At 46.1% G+C, this 22,150-nt stretch overlaps 1 protein-coding gene across 2 annotated transcripts in view; it reads right to left on the bottom strand.

The window, feature by feature from the left end:
• Positions 1 to 10,632, bottom strand: part of Pcgf3 (polycomb group ring finger 3) — a 37,659-nt gene extending 27,027 nt beyond the window's left edge. The window contains exon 1 of one of the 2 annotated variants that reach the window (XM_005077407.4): positions 10,441 to 10,632. The gene's annotated coding sequence lies outside the window, so the exon portion shown is untranslated. Of the gene's footprint in view, positions 1 to 6,286; positions 6,379 to 10,440 lie in introns of those variants that run through there. The other variant, XM_013118640.3, reaches the window with a different exon arrangement.
• Positions 10,633 to 22,150: the final 11,518 nt, after the last annotated feature.

Below are 22,150 nucleotides of genomic sequence, written 5' to 3'. Positions count from 1 at the left end.
CCTACCGGGTAAACCAAGGGAGGAAATATTTAAACTAGCCCTGCCTAGTATGGAGGTCACACCAACCATACAAAACTGCTGCCCCTTGAAACTTGGTGGCTTCTGTGACAAAAGAATCAGAGCGTGGCATTCATTCATTCATTCATTCATTCATTCATTCATTCACTGCTTTGAGACAGAGTTCCACTACGTAGCTTTAACCGGCCTAAAACTCCCTATGGACCCCAGGCTGACCTCAAAGTTGCAGTGATTCTCTTGCCTCAGCCTCTCAAGTGTTGGGCTTAAGTATAAGGCACTGTGCATGGCTAATTGTATTTAATTCTGGTGCTGGGGTTATTAAAGGCATGTGTCATCACTCCTGGCTTACATGTAATTTTGTAAAATGAAGTTTGTATGAAATGGATACATTCCTGGGGGGGGGGTGAAAAACTGAATTGAAACTAGTAAAGAAAACCCAAAATGTTCACTACTATCTGAATAAGTAGTCACAAAATTTTCTTCATGGGTTACTGGGCAGTGGTGGTTCATGCCCTTAATCCCACAACTTGGGAGGTAGAGGCAGGTTTCTCAGTTCAAGACCAGTTTGGTCTACAGAGTGAGTTCCAGGTCTGGACAGCCAGGGCTACACAGAGAAACTTGGTCTCAAAAAACCAAGACAGACAGACAGACAAAGTACTGTGTCTGCGGTTCTTCCAAAACTAAGAGCAAATCACCCTTTCAGGTGGTAAAAGTACTTGGGGCCAGAACATGCACCTTCCAAAGGGTCTCTAACTCACTTGATTTAATTTTTTTTAGAATTCTAATGTATTCATGTTTTGTCTGCATTCATGTCTTTGTGAGGGTGTCAGATTTCCTGGAACTGGAATTACAGACAGTTGTGAGCTGCCATGTGGGTGCTAGAAATTGAACCCAAGCCCTCGGAGGAACAACCAGTGCTCTTAACTGCTGAGCCATCTCTCTCCAGCCGCTCTAACTTACTTTATGAAACTACTAGCTATACACCAAACTCTTAGCAAGGTGAGACTTGGAAGAAAACTAACAGACCTACCCGACCCCAAGGCAAGAGCACTGACCACCCTCATCTAGTATATGAAGGTAGCGTCATTCTGGATCAAGTTAGGTGTATCAGGAGTGTGGGTAGGCAACAATACAAGGGAAAGCATGACAAAAGGTAAAAGTAGAACATGTGATCTTTCCAACAGACATGTAAAAAAATTTTTTTTTTTTTTTTTTCGAGACAGGGTTTCTCTGTGGCTTTGGAGGCTGTCCTGGAACTCCCTTGGTAGTCCAGGCTGGTCTCGAACTTACAGAGATCCACCTGCCTCTACCTCCCAAGTGCTGGGATTAAAGGTGTGCGCCACCAACACCCGGCCAAAAAATATTTTATAAGCCATCCATTCATTATTTTTAGAAATCCTAGAAGTCTGTAAGGACATACTTTTAACCCTGTTAAAGGAGACACTAACGCATGATTGCTCAAGAACTCAGATGTGAACAATCACAGGTCCAACGCACAAAAGTCTCAGATGAAGGTGACTGGGCTGCCCATCAGCAGGCAGCCCATAAGAAGATGGGGCCCCACACAACGGCTGTTTCTTGGAAGTGAGGAAAAGAAGGGTGCTCCCAGCTATGCAGGGTTACTTGTAGGAGGAGAAAATTGCCCACAAAGAACATAACAGTTCCATTCTCATGGGACACAAGATTCCAACAGGGTGAGCTGTCTGCTATGAACTGGCCAGCAAGGGTGGCCCACGGGTCTCAGGCAGATGCTCAAGTCCCCACTACACAATAAACTGATGAAAAGAGTATCTTACAATTTAAAACAAAGGACAGGCATGACATACTCCTAGTGGTAGGGTGGCACCAGATCACACTTACCCACAATCCCGCAAGGAAATGCTAACACTTAACACAGTATGTGGTGCCATGTTCAGATGACAAGTAAGTCAGGGGTATTTACTATCTTTTCTAGTTCATGATTACATTATGTGGCTCTATTATGAACTGAGGTGCACATATCTACAACATATTAGGATTGCAATAAGGACCAGGGCTTAGCAAACTCAGGTCCTCAGGATGGAGTGGTGTTGCTGTCCTTAGTGTCACAGGGCCAGCCATGACACTGATGAAAAGAGAAACTTTTTAAAGAGAAACTTTGTCCACTTCCGCTCTAAATAATAAAGACAAAGTCACTAAAGGGAAAAAAAATCCAAATTAAGTGGATTTCAGCTGATCAACTTTATTACTAAACTGGGAGGTATAAATTAAAAATCCAGTGAAACTCACAAAATGGAGAGTGCTGGTAAGTATTGGGCCACGGAACAAGTACCACGAGTGTACAGTATTGAGAGAAAAAGTTGGCATTCTGTGGTAAAGGCAACACACACCCTGCCAAACTGTACCAGTGTTTTCTGAAGGCTCCAGCACTCAAAAATGGCCAGCCTGGCGTCATCTCCAGGCCTCCTAGGAATCACCTACTTTGGTTTCTTGGTACATTGCACATCATCACATCCATGATCACAAAAACAACAAGTGTGTGGACAAGGCAAACCATAACACCAATGGGGTAGAAACTACCATGCAGGCAGGCAAGCAGATTGGTCACTTGTCTTCATCTACTGCAGGTGGATACCCAGTGCTAAGGTCCCAACCACGCACACACATGCCCTGTGCACATTTATGGATGAGAAAATGGGAAAGCAGGACTCACATTTCTTATAAGCAAACAGTGTCCTTGCTATGGCAGATCTGGGCCCAGAACATTTCTTCCTCTTCTGCACATTGCCTGGAGTGTGGGTTCTACCCAGTAGCCTCCCCAGGGATGGGGTTCACATGCCCTAACTTTAGTCAACACCTCGTCGTAAGAGTCTCAGTTTACCCCAGTTTTGTGATATGCAAAAATATGAATGATAACATTATATATTCTGCACATAAAGGTGCCCGTTGCTACGCCTGACAACCCGAGTTCAATCCCTAGGACCCACATGGTGGAAGGAAAGGAGGAACTCCCACAAGTTGTCTTCAGAATGCCACACATGTCCACCCGAAGTAAATAAAATATAACTTTAAAATGATTTTAAAACTAGAAAATAAAACTTCTCTTAATCCTGGCTCCAGATAATGTAACAGAAACTTCTAGCCATGCAATCCAGGTGCTCCTTACATAGCCTTAGAAGATGAGACAACCATTAAATCCAAGCTGGTAAGATGTTGTCTTTGTCCTGAGACTCCAGTTGGTGACTGCCTGCCTAGCATGAATTCAATCCCAAGCACCACACTGAGTCAGACATGGTGATACATGTCTGTATCCCATCACTTGGGAGGGGTAGGCAGGAAGATCAGAGAAGCTCAAGGTCATCCTTAGCTATATGACTTTGATGACACTCTGGGTTACATAAGATTCTGCCTCAAAAGGAATGATACCGTCCTCACTAAAGTCAGTAACACAAGCCTACTCTCCTGTGAGTAAGATCTAGGTAGAGACACCATCAGATCTATGTCTTAGGCACCACTGATCTGATTACATTCCAAACTGGTCACAAAACAGTTCACGCCTAATACATATTAATACTTAAAGATTTTGTTTTGTTGTTGTTGCTGTTGTTTTTTGAAACAAGGTTTTCTCTGTAGCCTTGGAGCCTGTCCTGGAACTTGCTCTGTAGGCCAGGCTGGCCTCAAACTCACTGAGATCTGCCTGCCTCTTCCTCCTGAGTGCTAGGGTTAAAGGCGTGAGCCACCACCACCCAGCAAAACATAGTTGTTTAACAATTTAAAAACAAAACAGATCTTTTCCAAACAAGCCTTCAACTGCTGACAACTGTCTTCCCCATCTCACTCCAAAGGTGACCTCTTTCTGCTCTCTAACCTGCTGTTCACTATGCTGTGTTCACAGACCGCTTTCCTTACGCACTGACCCCTTCTGTGGTGGTTGGCTGTTATCACTGGTGTAGTTCTTACATCCAAGACCACTACCCTCTCGCCGCCCTTGTCACTCCAGTCTTTTCTAGCACTTCCTAACATCCATGGGAGATTGCAGAGGACCCTCTCCTGGTTAACAGATGGAACATTATCCTTCACTCAATAGGTTATAGCAAGTCATTGGCAGGTAGGCGTTTCCTACACAGATCTGAATTTTCCCAGATTAATAAGCTTTGTGCTGAGCTTGAACACTGTACCATCCCAGGCACCTACAGCTATGTGCTCCTTTCAATCTGTGCTGAAACTGTGGCTTTCTACAATCTGGTACTCCACCTGATCAGAAGTGCGTATGCTATCAGTCTCCAGTGACAACCATTGGCCTTGGGAGCAAGTATAATCTCCAATGTGTCACCCAAGACTGATGTTAAGGACAGAAGCCTGTCCAGATCTATGACCTCACCAATATGCCTTGTCTTTGACTGTGTTCAGGCATTTTGTCTTACAAAACCAGCCAACAGGGAAACAAGTCAGATGTCTGATATATATCACAAGGAAGAAATATTCCAACCTGGAAAGTCTTACCCCAAAGTCTACTCTGAGGATATCAGGAGGACAGAAAACTCAACACCAGAATTCCATAAGTATATCAGGAGAACAGGCATCAATCTAATGTTAACACCTCCTTGAGTGTCAGGGTGATGCACAGCACTAGACTTCTCTGGGCTGTCAGGATGAGAACCAACCTAGCACCAGAACACAGGGATCTGCTCAGGAAAAATGATTAAGGACCTACTTATGACAACAAGGCTAACTGTAAAATCCTGAAGGTAACTATTTGTGGGACATACTAAGCCCCTTACCTTGCAGGTGGTTGTGGGGTGGGAGCCAGGTCTGCTTTTTATTTATTTATTTATTTTTGGTTTTTCAAGACAGGGCTTCTCTGTGGCTTTGGAGGCTGTCCTGGAACTCGCTCTGTAGACCAGGCTGGCCTCGAACTCACAGAGATCCGTCTGCCTCTGCCTCCCGATGCTGGGATTAAAGGCGTGCGCCACCAACGCCCAGAGAGCCAGGTCTGCTTTAAGCAGGGTGTTTCTCCTTCTCATTTCCTGCAACAGGTAGCCTACCATCTGAAGTTGCTCTTTGATACTTTAACAACAGAAAAGTGGTATTTAAGAAAGATAAAGATATTATCAAGGCTGAGAGGCCAGCAGGGGACTGATCCAGACCCCCTGAATGTAATGTCAGTGAGGAGGCCTCGGCAATCTCTGGAGCCTTGGGTAGTAGATCAGTGTTTACCACGGCATAGGAATGAACTTTGGGAGCCCATTCCATATGGAGGGAACCTCTCTCAACCTGGACACATGGGGGAGGGCATAGGCCCTGCCCTGAATGAAATGACAGACTCTGGAGATCACCCAAGGAGGGCCTCACCCTCCCTGGGGAATGATGTAGGGATTGGGTTGGGGGCTGGCAGGGCTGGGGGAGGGGCAAGGGAGGAGGGGTGGGAGAGGGATTGACATGTGAAGCAAGCATGTTTCTAATTTAAATAAAAAATATATTGAAAAAAGATATTATAAAGTAGAAAACTGTGTCCTACCCTAGACTGTAAGCTGCTGTCACAAATACCTTATAATGGGAGGCCTATGAGCAACCTAAGTTTACTCCTCAGCAGTGGCAGCTAGGGTACAGTAGACTTGTGGCTTGTTCAGACCCAGTCCCACGCCAAGTCCTTTGAAGTAGGAAGACTGGAAGAGCTCTCAGGATTTTTGATAAGGCATTTATTCTGTTTTTGAGGACAGAGTCCCCCTAAAAACTCACTTCTCATGTAATCATCTCTGAGTTAACAACGTCAACCTAAAAACAGGGAGGAATGAAAACAACACTGCAGACGACCACTGATTATAGTTCTTGCGTTTTTGTTCCACTAGGGTTTTGTGTTTGAGTTTTTTTGTTGTTGTTGTTTGCTCTGGCAAACACTTAGATAAAAAAGCAAAGGTGGTGGCTGGTGAGACAGCTCAGGAGGTAAAGGCACTTGCCACCAAGACTGAGACCCACGCAGACGGGGGGGGGTTGATCAGGGACTTTGGAGAAGCTTATGAACATCTCACCATTTATATGCTTCTTACTGTAGGATTACCCAATAATATAGCAAAGTCCACCAACTACCAATGAACTTTCAAAAAGAAAAATCCAATTAACCTCCATTCTTTTTTTTTTTTTTTTTTTTTTTTGGTTTTTACGAGACAGGGTTTCTCTGTATTGTTTTGGAGGCTGTCGGTCCAGCCCGGCCTCGAACTCACAGAGATCCGCCTGCCTCTGCCTCCCGAGTGCTGGGATTAAAGGCGTACGCCACCACCGCCCGGCTAACCTCCATTCTTGAAGTCAGCTTAATACAACATAGTCAACAACAGGCCGAGAGAGACAGCATCTCCAGCAAGAGCTGCTCCTGTCAGGGGGAGTCTGCTCAATTCCATGGGTGGTCTACAACAAAAAAAATGGGTCAAGCTTATAACTACCCCTACCCTTTTGGCTTTTGTACAATTTAAATCTGTAAAAAGGTACGTGGCAGAGAAGAGTGTTTTCTTATTTTTAAAGGCTTCGTCTATCTTTGAGATTGATTAGTTTATTTTTTGAATCAGGTTACACTGTTGCCCAGACTGGTCTCCAACTTCTTAGTTTCTTGTCTCAGTCTTGTGAGTACTAGCAAGGTTTATTGGTATATTTACCATACCCAGATAAATTTAAGGAATAATCAACTCAGAGTACTAAGGAATAGTTCCAGTTTTTGAAGCATAATGTATTGTGCATCATTCTTGCAATATGAATGGCAAGATTGTTAGGGTAACAACAGACAACAGGAAACTGACCTTCAACTTTCTAAATAAAGAAAAATTACAACTTCAACTTTAAATCCAATTCTGAACATCAAACAAACAAGGCAGCAAAAAATACATCTGGTCATTAAGGAATAACAACACAGACCCAAACAAACCTTGTTCTAAAGCACAAATAAACTCCAACAATTCTAGCCAATGACCCTTTTGAGGTGGAACCTCCCAAAGTCCAGAAATGATGGGGAGGTGGCCATCAGGGGCAAGAATATCCAGAGTGACTTTAGCAAAGTTCCCTGAGCCATCCTCCAGGCCTACTCACAGGACCTGGGCTGGGGAAAAGGAGTTCCTGTCTGTGGGGCATCTCTGAGCACAGTATTCCCTCAAGGGACAAATATCCCAACCTTTTCAGAATCTCACATCTTACACACTATTTTCAAAAGGCCACTTACAACCAAGTGCATGGGGTCCAATGTACCAGGAAAGACACTTTTATTTAAGATGGCTAAGAAAAACTAGAAGGTTGGTTTATAACTTATTTCAGAATAACACTGCAGGGTTTTCAGAATACTTGAAATCCCTCGCCCAGAGATTAGACACTATGCCCCCACACTACAATTTGTCCACAGGGGTCTGTTTGCCAGAGCATTTCTAAATTGTAAGTTAACTAACAGGAACATTTCCTGTTTGTAACAGATGCCTCGTAAATAAGATATGTATATGCACCACCATCGTCTGAACTTTTACAGTGACATCAGACATGTTATTTATTGGCCTCATTCTAACACACCACTCTGCACACAACTATTTTTGTTACTAAGATAGGATCACACTCTGCAGCCCAAAGTGGGCCTGGAATTCACTACTGTAGCTCAGGTTTGCCCTCAAACTCAAACTCACTGCAATCCTTCTGTCTCAGCTCCCAAGTGCTAGGATTATAAGTGTGGGCTACCATGTCTAGAGCTACACATAACTCTTAATTTACTTAAGAAATTGTCTTGGGTATGGGCAATATGATACTTAAAACTTGATAAGTGCCTGGCTGACAGCAATATTGCAAAGCCTGATTCCCACCTTCTGGTATACCCACTTTGTGGGATTTTCTATTCCTGAGTGTGCACAGGGTCTTGTGTCATTCTTAAAAAGCAATTCAGCAGAAGTAATGGCACACCACCTGCAGGGGTACACTGTAGAGGCTGCCTTGCTCTATCATTGGCCCCTTCTCCACTGTCCTTTTGAGATGCCCCAGGAAAAGAACTGGGTCTCCGGCTGGCAATGTAGAAGGGAGCCTGGATTGGGAGACTTCCCGTGGGACCCCCCAAAGGAGGCCTGACTACAGGCCCATGGAACTTGGCCGCAAGACCTGCAAGGTCAGGCCTGGGCTCTTCCCCCTTCTACTAGAATCAATTTTTTTTGGCTCAGGTCACTGCATTCTGGGGGTAAAATATGCTGTACAGCAACACATGAATAACGCCAACCCTTCAACGCTGCTCTATGTTTAAAAGTTCAAGCATGGGAAGAAGGAGTGCATCTTCGAACCTAGACAAATTCTCATTCTTTCCTAAAAGTTCACGCAAGAAAATACGGTAAAGGGCACAACCAAAGAACAAACCAGCAGCAAGCTCTGGGTACAAGGGTCTCAAGGGTAGGAACTCTTGGCAAACACAACTTTCCATTTCAGGAGCACAACTCAGTTGACATCAGTGCTAAGGAAGCCAGACTTGTTCTTAACCAGCAACCAAGAAGTAAAGTGGTTCAAAATGAAACATGGAACTGACCGATTCAAGTATCTCCTGGAAATCTAAACAGTCCAGAGTTTAGACTCACCCTGTAGCCAGCACTTTTAAATCCAGCCTGACCAAGCAGAGCTTCTACAAGGGAACACGCCCACTGTGTGGGAGCTAGGACACTCCAGAAACCCCCGCCCCGGCTTTTCATCTTGAAATAAATCAGGTTTTCAGTGGACACCTCAGTACTAGCCCTAGTCAACAGCAGCACACTGTTACTGTCTCCCACAGCAGCAAACACACATCTCACTCTTCCACAAACATTGTGTTCCCCGTGACAGACTGACTGGAAAGATTTCAGAGAAACAAAAACCTGTTCCCAAGGTCCTCTAATGCTTCCCTTCTTAGGGGTGAAACAGGAGACGGGGTACTAGGTGCTCATCCACGCAACAGCCCCCTCAATCCTCTGCCCATTAACCTCACCTTCCTATCGACTCCTCCAGAGCCTCCTCCCCACTGGCTACACCTCTAGCCTCTGTACACACCCTCAAGTAGGTGCAGCCAGTGACCTGTGGCCAAGACTAGGAAAAGGTTCGGTCCTGTAGGAGCTGGGGAGGGCAGGGGAGGCAACTTGGAGGCTAGGGCATGCCCTTGATACTCGAATCCTTGGAGCCAGGATAAGCTCCAACTTTGCCTTGTAACTATCCTTAGATCCTCACCCACTCCATAACATCGAGGTGATCAGGGACTTGTGTGAAGTGCAGGGTTTGAATCCTCGGGCTCAAGTAACCAGGAACCCACATGTAAGCACTTCACCGAAAAGGTCCAGTGTGGACTGGGTAGATCTGGGCCACTCCTGGATCCCCAGTGTCTAGTGATTTTTTTCAGATTTTGGGGTCGATATATCTGGAGTTCCAAGACCCCCTGTCAAGAAGTCCCAACTATTATCCATGTACTCCCTGAGGACCTCCTTCGTCGTTCAGCCCCAAGGCTTACACCCTAAAGCGACCCACCTTTGATTCTATTTGTCCTGAAGCCTGTCTATACTCTGAACCCTCTTCACGGTTGATCCTCGGGGCTCCAAACTGCTCTAAGGACCACAATGGTGGTCCAGATCCCTCAGGGCCAGCCTTGGTTTCTTAGCTCTCTACAGCTGATTTGTCCCTGGGTCCTGACCTTCCTGTGGCCTTGTCCCAGAGTCCCGGCCCTCCGTGGGGGTGGTCTCAGGGTCTTAACCCTCCTCTGTAATCTATCTTGAGTTGGACCATCTCAGAGATCCTGGCATTTTCTAGGTCCTGTCGGGTCCTGAGATGCAGTCTTCCTCAATGACCTTTCTTGAATCTGGTCGGGTCTCTAGTAGTGACCCTCCCCCAGTGACCAACCCAAGGGTCGGGTCTCCACTTGTCCTCAGAAGGGATCTGCCCAGTCCCAGTATTTCTGGCCTGCTCTGGGTCCCGTCTGGTCTGAGGTTCTGATCTCCCTGGATCCAGCATGATCCAGACTCCTGTTCTTCCGGGGTCCTGTTCTCTGGAATCCTGCCTGGTGCTTGGTCCAACCCGTCTGGGATCCTCGTCTTCCCTAGGTTCTGCTCTCTCGGGGTCCCGTCTGCTTGGAATCCAGCCTGGCTCGGTGTTCTGTCTGCTCTAGGATTCTACCCACCCCTGGTCCAGCCTGGTCCAGGGTCCAGCCTGGTGCAGGCTCTTGTCTTCCCACGGTTCTGCCTGGTCCGGGTTACTGTCCTCCCGGGGTCCAGGTAGTTCCGGGATACAGAATCCAGAATAGCCCAGGGTTCTGCCCTCCCAGGGTCCAGACCTCCCAAGTCCTGGCCTTCTGGCAGGCTTTTAGGGTCCCGCCTCCCGGGCCTGCCGAGGGCGCTGGGCTCGCAGCCTTCAGCCGACCAAGGGCCGAGGCCGCGGCCGAGGAGCGGGCGCGCGGGCCAGGCCGGGCGGGGCGGGCTCACTGACCTGCGTCTCGGGCGGCGGGCGAGCGGGCGCACGCGGGGGCTCGCCGGGAGGGGGAGGGGGCGCCGCTCCCTCTGGGTCCCCCCCAAGAGGAGGAGAAAAAAGCCGTGCGGAGTTTAAAACAAAGAGGCGGAAATGCCCGAACCCAGCCGAGTGCGGTGTCGGGGGCGCCGCGGTTGGAGCATGCGCAGTGTGCGGCTCGGCTCCCACCTCGCGAACGGGAGGAGGCGGGGCCTCTGGAGGGCGGAGCCTACAGGGGTGGGGTCCAGGCGGGGCCAGAGGGCGCAGGCGCGTGCTGGCCGCGCTCGCCTCAGGAAGCTGGCACGACCAGACAGGCGGGGTGGAGCACAAGGGCGTGGCCGCAGGGTGAGAGGTGGGTCAGAAGGCGTGGTCGGAGGCCACAGTCTAGTGAAACGGCGTCTGCCGGACAGCAGGACGCTTCTGACAGGCGACGGTCTGGGTCGGGAACTTAACCGGAGCACCCGGACGACGGGTTTCCTCTTACATTCCTGTCCTGTCTAGGAATCAGCCAGGTGCGCAGAATTCTGTGTACACGGACAGAAACCCTTCTTCTGCTCGACTTTCGAACCGTGGAAACCTATACAGCTCGTCTGTGCGTAGTGATCGGCGGTCACCATAACTGGGAGTGGGCAGAAAACAGAGAAAAGGAAGTCTGTTCTTTTTTTTTTCTTTCTTCTTCAAGACAGGGTTTCTCTGTGTAACAGCCCTGGGTGTCCTGGGACTCACTTTGTAAACCAGGCTGGCCTCGAACTCAAAGATGGGTGCTGGGATTCAAGGCTACCACATCCCGCTGGAAGGCTATTCTTAGGGAACAAGGTAGTTGTGACAGCGCGGTATGTTAGACAGTCAGTGGGACAAGGATGGAGTTAGAAGGGGCGGGGGATCGTCCTTGAAAGGAATCCAGTTAGTGCATGTGTGCAGTGAGGTCGAAAGTCCTGCTACCGTCGTATGGATGGTTCTTTGGAGGTAAGGCTCCGCGGGAACAAGGCAGGTATGCTCTACAGAAATCTGACCGACCTTTGCAATCACAGAGAGGCTATTGATGAGGGAGAGAGTTGAGAGACAGACCCAGAGTAATGGAGGATATGGTGTTGGTATTAGAAATAGCAAAGAGGTACTGTTGAGCAGCCCTGGGATTAGGGCACAGATTCCAGGAAGTCATCTAACTTGACAGACAGACGCCAAAACCACCTGTCTGCTGGTGGGCTTTTTCATGCCTTAGGTAAGACCATATTCAGATGTCATTCTAGGTCTAGGGTCCACACCTTGTTTCTGTGTCTAGCCATCAGGGATGTCTCAGGAACTCTAGCTGTGACCCATCAGAATCCAGCCAAATGTCCCTTCCCCCATCCTCACCCTGTATCCCTAGGTTAGTGACTAGCTTCCAACTAGTCTCCTTGTATCTGTCCTTGCTCCCTGATCCATTTTCAGCACAAAATAGTGGCTTTCATAAAGCATTAGTTGGGACGTGTTCCCTGCTCAAAACACTCCAAGGCTTTACCCAAAGCAGAAACCAGTGGGTTAGGGTATTGTGGCAGCTTAAAGAGACCTGAAATCACGTGACTGTCTTGATTTAGTAATATACTAAGTTCAATGGTACATGTATGGGTTCAGCCAAGCAAGTGAAGGAATCCAAAATTATGGCACTCAGTTTGGATGGCAGGGAAGGGAACACTTCCCTCCTGATTTCTGTCTCTGCCTAGCCTCTCTGGGGTATGTGGTCCATCCTCTGTGATGAGTTTTCTTTTTGATGGTCTTCTCACCACCTACAAACTCCCAGTGGGGCTAATGGGAGAAAAGAATGAACTGACCTCATGCTTCTTTTTTTAAAAGGTTCTAAAAGATTGTTTTATATGTATGTATGTATGCATGTATGTATGCATGTATGTATGTATGTGTGTGTTTTCCTGCATGCATGTCTGTGTACCACATGTGTGCAGTTCCCTGTGGTGATATTTTGCTTGTGATCTAACAAACAAAAGCTTGCCTGAAGATCAGAGTTTGGAGCTAAGCCACTAGTTAGCCATAGAGGCCAGGCAGTGGTGGTGCACACCTTTAATCCCATCCCTTGGGAGACAGAGGCAGACGGATCTCTGTGAGTTCAAGGCTACCCTGAACTACACGAAAGCAATTCATTCTCAAAAAGAAACAGGGCTCACGCAAAGGGGATCCTAGCACTTGGGATCACACACCTTTAATACCAGCACAAGGGAAGTGGAGACAGGAATAATACAGCTGGGCAGAAAGAGGAATATAAGGCAGGAGGAGGAGGCAGATGCTCATGGCATTCAGTCTGTGGATTTGTAGGGACAGGATCGTCCCTTTGGTCTGAGAATTCAGTAGAGATAAGAGGTCTCTCTCTCTCTTGTGGCTGACTCCTTTACTCCTCTGATCTTTCAGCGTTTATCCCGTCAGTATCTGACTCTGTTGTTGTTATTATTATTATTATTATTATTATTATGACGTATTAGAACTTGTGCTACAGTTCCTTTGGAGACCAAAATAGAGTATTGGATCCCTAAAACTGGAGTTATAGACAGTAGTTAGTGGTCATGTGGGATCAAATGCAGATCCTTTGGAAGAACAGCTAGTGCTCTTAACTGCTGAGCCATCTCTCCAACCCCATGACTCCATGTGTCTATGCAAGTTCTCTCTTAACCCTGTCAGGCTTTGCCTTGCTTTTCAACAAATGCTTCTTGTCCAGAACATTTTGGAACTAAATCCAAGGCCTGTTACCAGTGACCCCTGCAGTATTTGACTTTGCTGTGTTCTCCTGGAGAGATGTCTTCCTCCTAGCTGCCCTGAGAGGATCCCATTAGCTCTTGAGTGTGCTAGTCAGAAAAATTGCACAGAGAAAAGAGTACAACTCCTCCCAGGTCCTGTCTTGTAGCTGGTTCCTACTCCCTTGGGACATTGTCCTTGTGTTCATTCACAAATTCTGTGGCTCTCCTTGATGCCTCTGGGCACACTAGGCACCTGCACCTCAAGTCCCTAGTGGAGCTGTGTCCCCTACAGTGGCTGAAATCATGGAAAATGTAGGCCCAGCTCTAGCCCTGTCTGCAAAATAGGCATGAGTATACAAAGGCTGTGTGACCCTCCCACCCAAACAACTAAGACACTGAACAGAATAAGTCAAATATCAGTTTACAGACATGCCAGACAATCAGATTGTGGGCCTAGAGAAAGCAGGAATAGTCGGGGAAGCCTTGGGGGAAGCCAATAGACCACCCCAGATAAGAACTCTGATCTGTACAGCGCTTCAAAACTGTCATCTTAGCATTGCTAGTCCTTCAGGGAAATTGCCACTGCTGGGGAAGAAAGGAGAGAAGACAGAGATCTGGGAGGTCCACCAAGCAGGTATCACTGTTCCCACTACTCAGGTAGCCCGGTATTCTAGGGGCATCCAGAAGGCTTCCAGCAGTGGGATGATCTAAAAAGACAGCCCTGTCCAGCCTGATAAAGCCAGGAGGCCTGGAGGGGCAGAAGTGCTTGGTAACTTGACCTTGTCTGTGATGCGTTGCTACCATAAAACCCTAACCCTAACAGCACAGAAGTGTTTACAGTGCTGCACACGGTGAGAACTCACAGGGAAAGGGTGTGGCATCCACATCTAGTTAGCACCAGCGGCCGGAGACACAGAGCCAGAATCTGACCCTAAGGAGGGAATCAGTCTCTCAAGTACTCCTAGAAACAGCACTGGAGAGCTGAGTAGTGTACATAAACAGTTTCTGACCTGTGCTCCTGGTGCTCAAGTGGGAGGAAAACCAGAAGATGGACAGAAAAACAGACACCGTGATGCCACATAACAACAACGTCTGTGCCAAAAGAAGAGCCACAGACTATCTTCAAGAAAAACGGAAGCAGTTGATTGAAACAGATCTGGCGTGTTCAAAACCTGAATGCATAAAGCCCAGTATTGCAGCATCACGGGACTCGTGAAGAATTTTTAAAATAACGAGTGACAACTGGATCTTCCCTTCTACATGAACCGCACCTAAAGATAACCACAGACTTGTAGGTGATGCCTCCTCTTCATAATAATCCAGCTAAAAATCAAAAATAAAATTATGGGAATAGGTTGCAGCTCAGTTACTGAACACAATCTGCAGCGTGTAAGGCCCTGGGTTTGATGCTTGGCACTCGGAAAATCATTCAATTAAAACAGCTGTGTTATATAACAACTGTTACTGTCAGTAGTATTGCCAAAGCTATGTGCTGTGTGCCTCTGATGGTGTCACCAGGAAGAGACTTGCCAGAAATCCCACCTGAACACAGACCATCTGAGCTTCTCTTAGGTTGTTATTGCTGTGACAAAACACCGTGACCAGAACAACTTGGCGAGGAAAGGGCTCATTCTATCTTGCAGCTTGCAGTTCATCATCTAGGGAAGTCAAGACAGGAGCTCAATGCAAAAACCTGGAGGCAAGGACTGAAGGCAGAGGCTATGGGAGGAACTCTGCTTACTGACTTCGCTCAGCCTGCTTTCTTATAAACCCCAGGACCACCTGCCCTGGGGTGGTACCACCCGCAGTAGACTGGGCCTTCCCCTGTCAATTGTTAATTAAGAAAATGCCCCACTGGCTTGCTCTCAGGTCAGTCTGGTGGGGGCATTCTCTCAGTTTCTCATTTTCTTCCTCTTCCCAAATGACTCTAGCCGTGTTGAGCTGACATAAACCTAGCCAGAACAGACCCCACCTGCTGTTGAACAATCTTTGTACACTGTAAATATCTATTATTTTCATTGGTTAATAAAGAGTTGACTGGCCTGTAGCTGGGCAGGAGAGTCAGACTAGGAGGAGGCTAGGAAGAAGAAGGAAGGAGTCTGAGGAGATGCTCTGAGATGCAGAGTGATGAGAAGTATGTCCATGAGGTAAATGAGCCTGGGGGCAACACATAGATTAACAGAAATGGATTAATTTAAGTAATAAGAGCTAGCTAACTAGTTCCAGGACGGCCTCCAAAGCCACAAAGAAACCCTGTCTCAAAAAAAAACAAAAAACAAACAAACAAAAGAGCTAGATAAAACACAAGCTTATGCCATCAGCTGAGTACTTATAATTAATACATCTCTGTGTGGTTATTGGGGAGCAGCTGGGGGGACAGAAAAGTCCACCTACACCCATCTTAAGAAGTTTTCCCAGATTTGCCACTGAAATTTTGTTCTGGACCAGGGAAGTAGGAATGGAGCAGCAGTGGTCACATCTGGTTGGTTACAGATATGGGAAAAGCAGCTAAGGTGCCTTCCCTATGGGAGCAGCTCCAGTAGCTGCTACTCAATCAAGGAAACCAAGCCAGACGGAGCACTTGTTGCAGCAATCAGATGAGTGGACCCTGTTTTGGCATCTGGTGATGTCAGAGATCTAAGGTCCATCTTAAGATGTAATAATGATGTTGCGGTTGTTTTTTAAGTGGCCTCATCTTTTATAGATAAGTACTAAAATCCCATGGGATAAAAATGGATGGTAGCCTCTGAGCCTTCCTCAGGACAATGTGTATAGAATCTGTGTGTAGGAATGACACAAGTTTAATGATGTAAAAATAAATAGGGAGGTGCTGGAGAGATGGTCTAGTTATTAAGAGTACTGGCTGGCTAGGCCTTGGTGGCGCATGCCTTTAATCCCATCACTTGGGAGGCAGAGGCAGGCAGATCTCTGTGAGTTCAAGGCCAGCCTAGTCTACAAAGCGAGTTCGAGAACAGCTGGAACTGTTACACAGAGAAACTCTGTCTTGGGGGGAAAAAAAGGAACACTGGCTGTTTTTCCAGAAGGTTTGAGTCCCAGCACCTACATGACTGCTCACAATCATCTGCAACTGTAGTTCCATGGGGATCCTATACTGTCTTCTGGACTCCTCAGGCACCAGGCACACAAATGATGCATAGACAAACGTGCAGGCAAAATGCCCATACACATAAAATATTTTTTTCGTGAAATAATTTTTAATGAAGATAATTCATGTTCACAGATACAAGTAGGTAGATAAATTACATAGATAGATAGATAGATAGATAGATAGATAGATAGATAGATGATAGATAGATAGGCAGATAAGAAAGATAAATTATAAATAGACATCAGTTCTTCTCAACCTATCTATAACTTCAATGGAATCCCAATCAAAACCCCTTAAGACGCTTGTTCTAAAAGACATTGGAGAGGAAAAAGACAATAGCCATCGTAATACCAAGTAAAATAAAGGAAAAAGAAAAAACACAAAGAGGCTTGCTCTGCAGACCAGGCTGGCCTCAAACTCAGAGATCCATTTGCCTGTCTTTTGAGTGCTAGGATTAAAAAGATGTGCACCACCAAAACCCCAAGTGAGATGGTTTCTTAAAGAAGATACACAAAGGCAAATAAACTCACCATTTTTAGCCACTAGGAAATACAAATCTCAACTACAAGATACTACCCAATACCCTCTTGCACGGTTATAACTAAAAACGCAGGCAGCGGCAAGTTTTGGCAAGGATATAGAGAAATTGGAGTCTTCATACACTGTTAGTGGGAATGCAAAAAATGGCATAATTTCTTTGAAAGACCATCTGGAGCTTCTCAAATGTGAGATGTAAGATAAGCATAAGACTCCACAATCCCTCTCTTAGGATATAGAACTAGGGGAAATGAAGACAAATTCTACACAGAAACCTCTAAGTACTCAGAGTAGCCACATTTTCAGTGGTTCTAAAGCGGTAACATCCCATGTACCAATCAATCAGTGAATGAGTAAGTAAATGAATGAATACCATGTGGCATATGCATATAGTAAAATATGGCAATGAAAGAAGTGCTGGCACCTGTCACAATATGGATAAGCCTGGAAGCACTCTGTTGAGTGAAAACAGCCAGTCACACAAGTGTGACAGAAGACCACTTGTGCCAGGCTTTGGTGGCGCACGCCTTTAATCCCAGCACTTGGGAGGCAGAGGCAGGCGGATCTCTGTGAATTTGAGACCAGCCTGGTCTACAAGAGCTAGCTCCAGGACAGCCTCCAAAGTCACAGAGAAACCCTGTCTCGAAAAACCAAAAAAAAAAAAGAAGAAGAAGAAGAAGAAGAAGAAGAAGAAGAAGAAGAAGAAGAAGAAGAAGAAGAAGAAGAAGAAGAAGAAGAAGAAGAAGAAGAAAAAGAAGACCACATGTGGCATGATTCTATTAAAATTTAATGTTCAGAACAGGCAAATCCATAGATAAGCCATTGTCAAGAGTAACTGTGTAACTGTGAGTGAGCACCATCATTCTTTGCAGTGGCAATATAAAACTATTTGTTTGGTAACTGCATTAAAATCTAAAACTTATGTACTTCATTTAAATTTTTTTTTACTTTTTATTTTCCAAGACAAGGTTTCTCTGTGTAACAGACCTAGGTGTCCTGGAACTCACTTTGTAGACCAGGCTGGCCTTGAACTCACAGAGATCCGCCTGCCTCTGCCTCCCAAGTGATGGGATTAAAGGCGTGCGCCACCACTACCCAGCTATTTTGTAATTTTTTGAGGTAGGATTTTATGTAGCCCAGGCTGGCCTCCAACTCTCAGTGTGGCTGAGGATGACCTTTTGAAGCACATTTCAGGCACTGGCACCATGCTCAGATCCATCTGTTCACTTTAATTTGATTATTTTTTTATTCATGTGGTGAAACACACACACACACACACACACACACACACACACACACACACACACACACACACCCTCAGGGCATGTGTGGAGATCAAAGGACAACTTCTTTCAGGAGCTAATTCTCTACTTCCACAGGACTGAGAAAGGGTCTCTCTTGTTTAGGTTGCAACCTCAACAAAGCCAGTTGGCATGTGACAGCAGTTCTCCTGTCTGCCTCCCACATCACCCCAGAAGTGCTGGGATTACACACACACACACACACACACACACACACACACACACACACACGCACACACACACACACACACACACACACACACACGCATGCACGCGCACATATCACCAAATCTGGCTTTTTAACATGGCTTAAACCTGGGGATCAAATCCAGGTTTTCGTGGGCTTTTCCCTACCTTGTTGGCCCTCTTTGGGTGCTTTGAATGGATGCCTCGTGAATTATTATCTCAGAAAAACTGTTCTTTAAAATATATATATTTTTTAACTACAAAATATTTAGGACTGATTAAAAAATGAAGTGTTGCCTACTTATTTCTATGGAAACAACAATAAAGTTAAAGAACTGAACACACACACACACACACACATGAACATTAAGCATCTCTCTCACATGTACACCGAGAAGATATCCATCTCAAATGCCACACATTTGAAAAATGAGATATCTACTCACACGTACAAAAGAAAAGTGCCTTTTTAAAAACCATAAATAAACTATTAGATATACAACTTAGAACACACACACACACACCATAAACACAGCTTACTGTAAAAGCCATGACCATGCTCCCACAGTGAATTCAATACGTAGTTCAAATTAGATCCTACTGGGAAGTCACTCTCCACGAACGCCTCATGCTTCTGTACAGTGGTGTCTGTCCTCACAACAGTGTAGTTTCAGCCAGGTTAGGAATGTATGCTTGATTGCTCTTTCCTTCCCAGGACAAGCAAGGCATAGATTCCAGAGTATAAATCAGGCTTTCCCTCTGGAAAGGAGATAAGGAAGTCATTGCAGTCCCAGGGCTTGAAGGGCACACTTGTTTTCAGGATTCTCTTGAAATGTACCCCAATGTGTATGCAAGGACTATCAGACCAGCTGAGGAATCAATACAAAGTCAGCTGCTTCTGCCTTGGGTATCAAAAGTTTTATCTGTACCTAGGAATCTTTTTTTTTTTTTGGATTTTCGAGACAGGATTTCTCTGTAGCTTTGGAGGCTGTCCTGGCACTCACTTTGTAGACCAGGCTGGCCTCGAACTCACAGAGATCCGCCTGCCTCTGCCTCCCGAGTGCTGGGATTAAAGGTGTACGCCACCAATGCCTGGCTGTACCTAGGAATCTTATGTTCCCTATTATTTACACATGTGAAACTCTGGCAGGCCAGCTGGGCTTATGAACAATTAAAATCGAGCCCCTCCATGTTTCTGATTTTACCTATGTTCATTCTAAACTACACACAGGCATGCTTTTTAAATAATTAAAAACTTTAAGAGTTTTTCTATTTATTTTGTGTATCTTAGGGTTTCTGTTACTGTGAAGAGACCCCCATAATCATAGGAACTCTTATAAAGGAAAACATCTAATCAGGGTTGACTTACAGTTCAGAGGTTCAGCTCATTATCATCTGGTGAGAAGCATGGCAGCGTGCTGGCAGACATTGCACTGCAGAGATAGCTGAAGCCCTACATCTTAATCTATAGGCAACAGGAAGTGAACAGAGCACCACACTAGGCTCAGCTTGAGCATATAAGACCTCAAAGCCTGCCCCCACAGGAACACACTTCGTCCAACAAGGCCACACTTTTTTGATATCACTCCCTGTGGGGACCATTTTCTTTCAAACCACCACAATGTGTATGAGTGTTTTGCCTGTGTGTGTGTGTGTGTGTGTGTGTGTGACACCATATGTATGCCTGGTGTCAGCTGAAGTCACAAGTATCGGCATCGTGCCCCTTGAAGCTGAAATTATGAATGGTTATTGGCCACCGTGCAAGTGCTGGAAACCAAACCAGAATCCTGGGCAAGAACATGTGCTCTTATCTGCGGAACCATCTCTCCAGCCCCTAAGAGACACTCTTTACATCTGCATAGAAACCCCTGGTCACACATAAACAAAAAAGGCAGATAAACATTTCTACATACACAAAAGACAGACCCATCTCACATCTCACACCAGAACCTTAATATTATGCAAGGGCATAAAGCATTAACACAAACTAAATACTCGCTTTGGTCCAGAAAAATGCACAGAACAAATGTCAGATATTTTTATACAGAAAGATACAGGAGCTGGAGGTGTGGTTGCATGGTAGAGAGACTGCCCTGGCTTGTACAAGGGTCTGCGTTCAAGCCTCAGCACACACACACACACACACACACACACACACACACACACACACACACACACACACACACGAGGGGGGATGACAGAGAGACAGAGATAGCCAATACTATTTCACACCACACTTAGGCAGAAAAGTCCTATCTGATACTATGTATACAAATGAGAAAACCTAAGATTTCACTTCTTTAAGAGATTAATAGTTCTGCTGCAGCCATGTAGTCCTGGGGTGGGGGCTACAAGTTGGGTTGGTTTTATAGACACTTTATGGCTTCCACTTTGGAGCTTATAAAAGCTCTAGGAGTGGATGGGAAAGGGAAGAAGTGGACACCTGGGGGCCCTGTCTGTAGGGACCAACTAGAGCCCAGGTAACAGTGATCAGAGACCTCCCTCAAAAAGGATACAAAAGGTACACAGTCTAGCAATGGATGCCTTTCGTGGCGGTCAAGATGAAGCCAAAGTCAATTAGCTCGAGGCACCTGAGAGTCTCAATCCTGATATGCTAACACGGTCCCTGATGGGTGTGGGTATCTTACATGGTTTTCCTGCAGCTGGGTCCTGGTTAGATGAGTGAGGCACAGGTGAGTCATTGGGCAGATACAGGAGGGAGGCATGCCTTTGGAACCAGATAGGTCTGGGAGGCTCTACGCAGCTGTATGTGGGTGCCTGGCAGCCTCCATAGAGGAGTGGCCCACAGCTGAAGGGCTTGTTTTTCCTCCACCTTTGTTTTCCTAAGACACAGCCAGTCATTACCCAGATAACTGGGATAGACAGGTGGGGCCCTTGCCCTCACCATCCCCAACATTCTCTAGGAAGAGCAAACAAACACCAAATAAATAACCAGGCAGGGCTCCTCTGGTCTCAGAGAGTATTTATTTCTGGCAGTATCCCAGAAAAGGGGGCCTTGCTCCATGCTCTCATCATAGCAATTGCTTGATTTTTGACAAGATACCATTTGGGGAAAGACAAACAGGCCTGAGAAGCCCATCCTTAGTGTTGGTTTGAGATGCTAGAAGAAGTCTGAATTTGGCTTAAAAAGGAGGGAAAGACACTGAATATTCACCATGGCTAGGTTTCCCCGTGATTAGGGGGTTGGATGTTAAACCAGCCCCTGTCACACCTGCTGAGCAGCCTGCATCTGAGAATGTAGCAAGGTGGTCGGGATAGATGACACAGAGACCGGTCGGTTGCTTTAAGAAAACTTTATGCTCCCCAAGTCGGCTTAGGAGAACTCCCCAAGAAAAAACGCTTCCCTATTTAAGGACTTCTGCCATCCATATACACACAATTCTCCAACCGAGCTCTCACACACCTCTCACAGCTCTCACAGACTTCTCACCCTCCTGGCTGGTGGTTTAATCTCTGGCCCCAGAATCGGGGAGAAACAGCAGGGAGCAGGAAGAAGCATCTAGCCGTAGGGGGATCAAAGTCATGGTGTTTCAGTGAGCAAGCCCTTAACGGAGCCCTATCAAGAGCTTTATAGCACTGAATTGTTTTCAGTAAACATTATCTCGAAGTTGCCTGCTCCCAGGCCTAAGGGGAGGTGGGTCTCTGTTTAAGGTCTGGTGTCCCCACAAGCCCCTGAAGATCAAGACCAAGAAGATGCCAGACTTCCTTCATTGTCATCAGCATAACAAAGGTTTCACAATCCTCCTCTCCGGCCCTAGTCTCTGAGCCCTAACCACTGCCATTCTCCAATTCTACAAAAATGTTACATAAATATT

This window comes from Mesocricetus auratus, unplaced genomic scaffold, assembly GCF_017639785.1.
Source record: "Mesocricetus auratus isolate SY011 unplaced genomic scaffold, BCM_Maur_2.0 Super-Scaffold_100031, whole genome shotgun sequence".
Taxonomy (NCBI): Eukaryota; Metazoa; Chordata; class Mammalia; order Rodentia; family Cricetidae; genus Mesocricetus; species Mesocricetus auratus.
The sequence above is the reverse complement of the archived record's forward strand: the minus strand, read 5'-3'. Positions and strand labels throughout refer to the sequence as shown.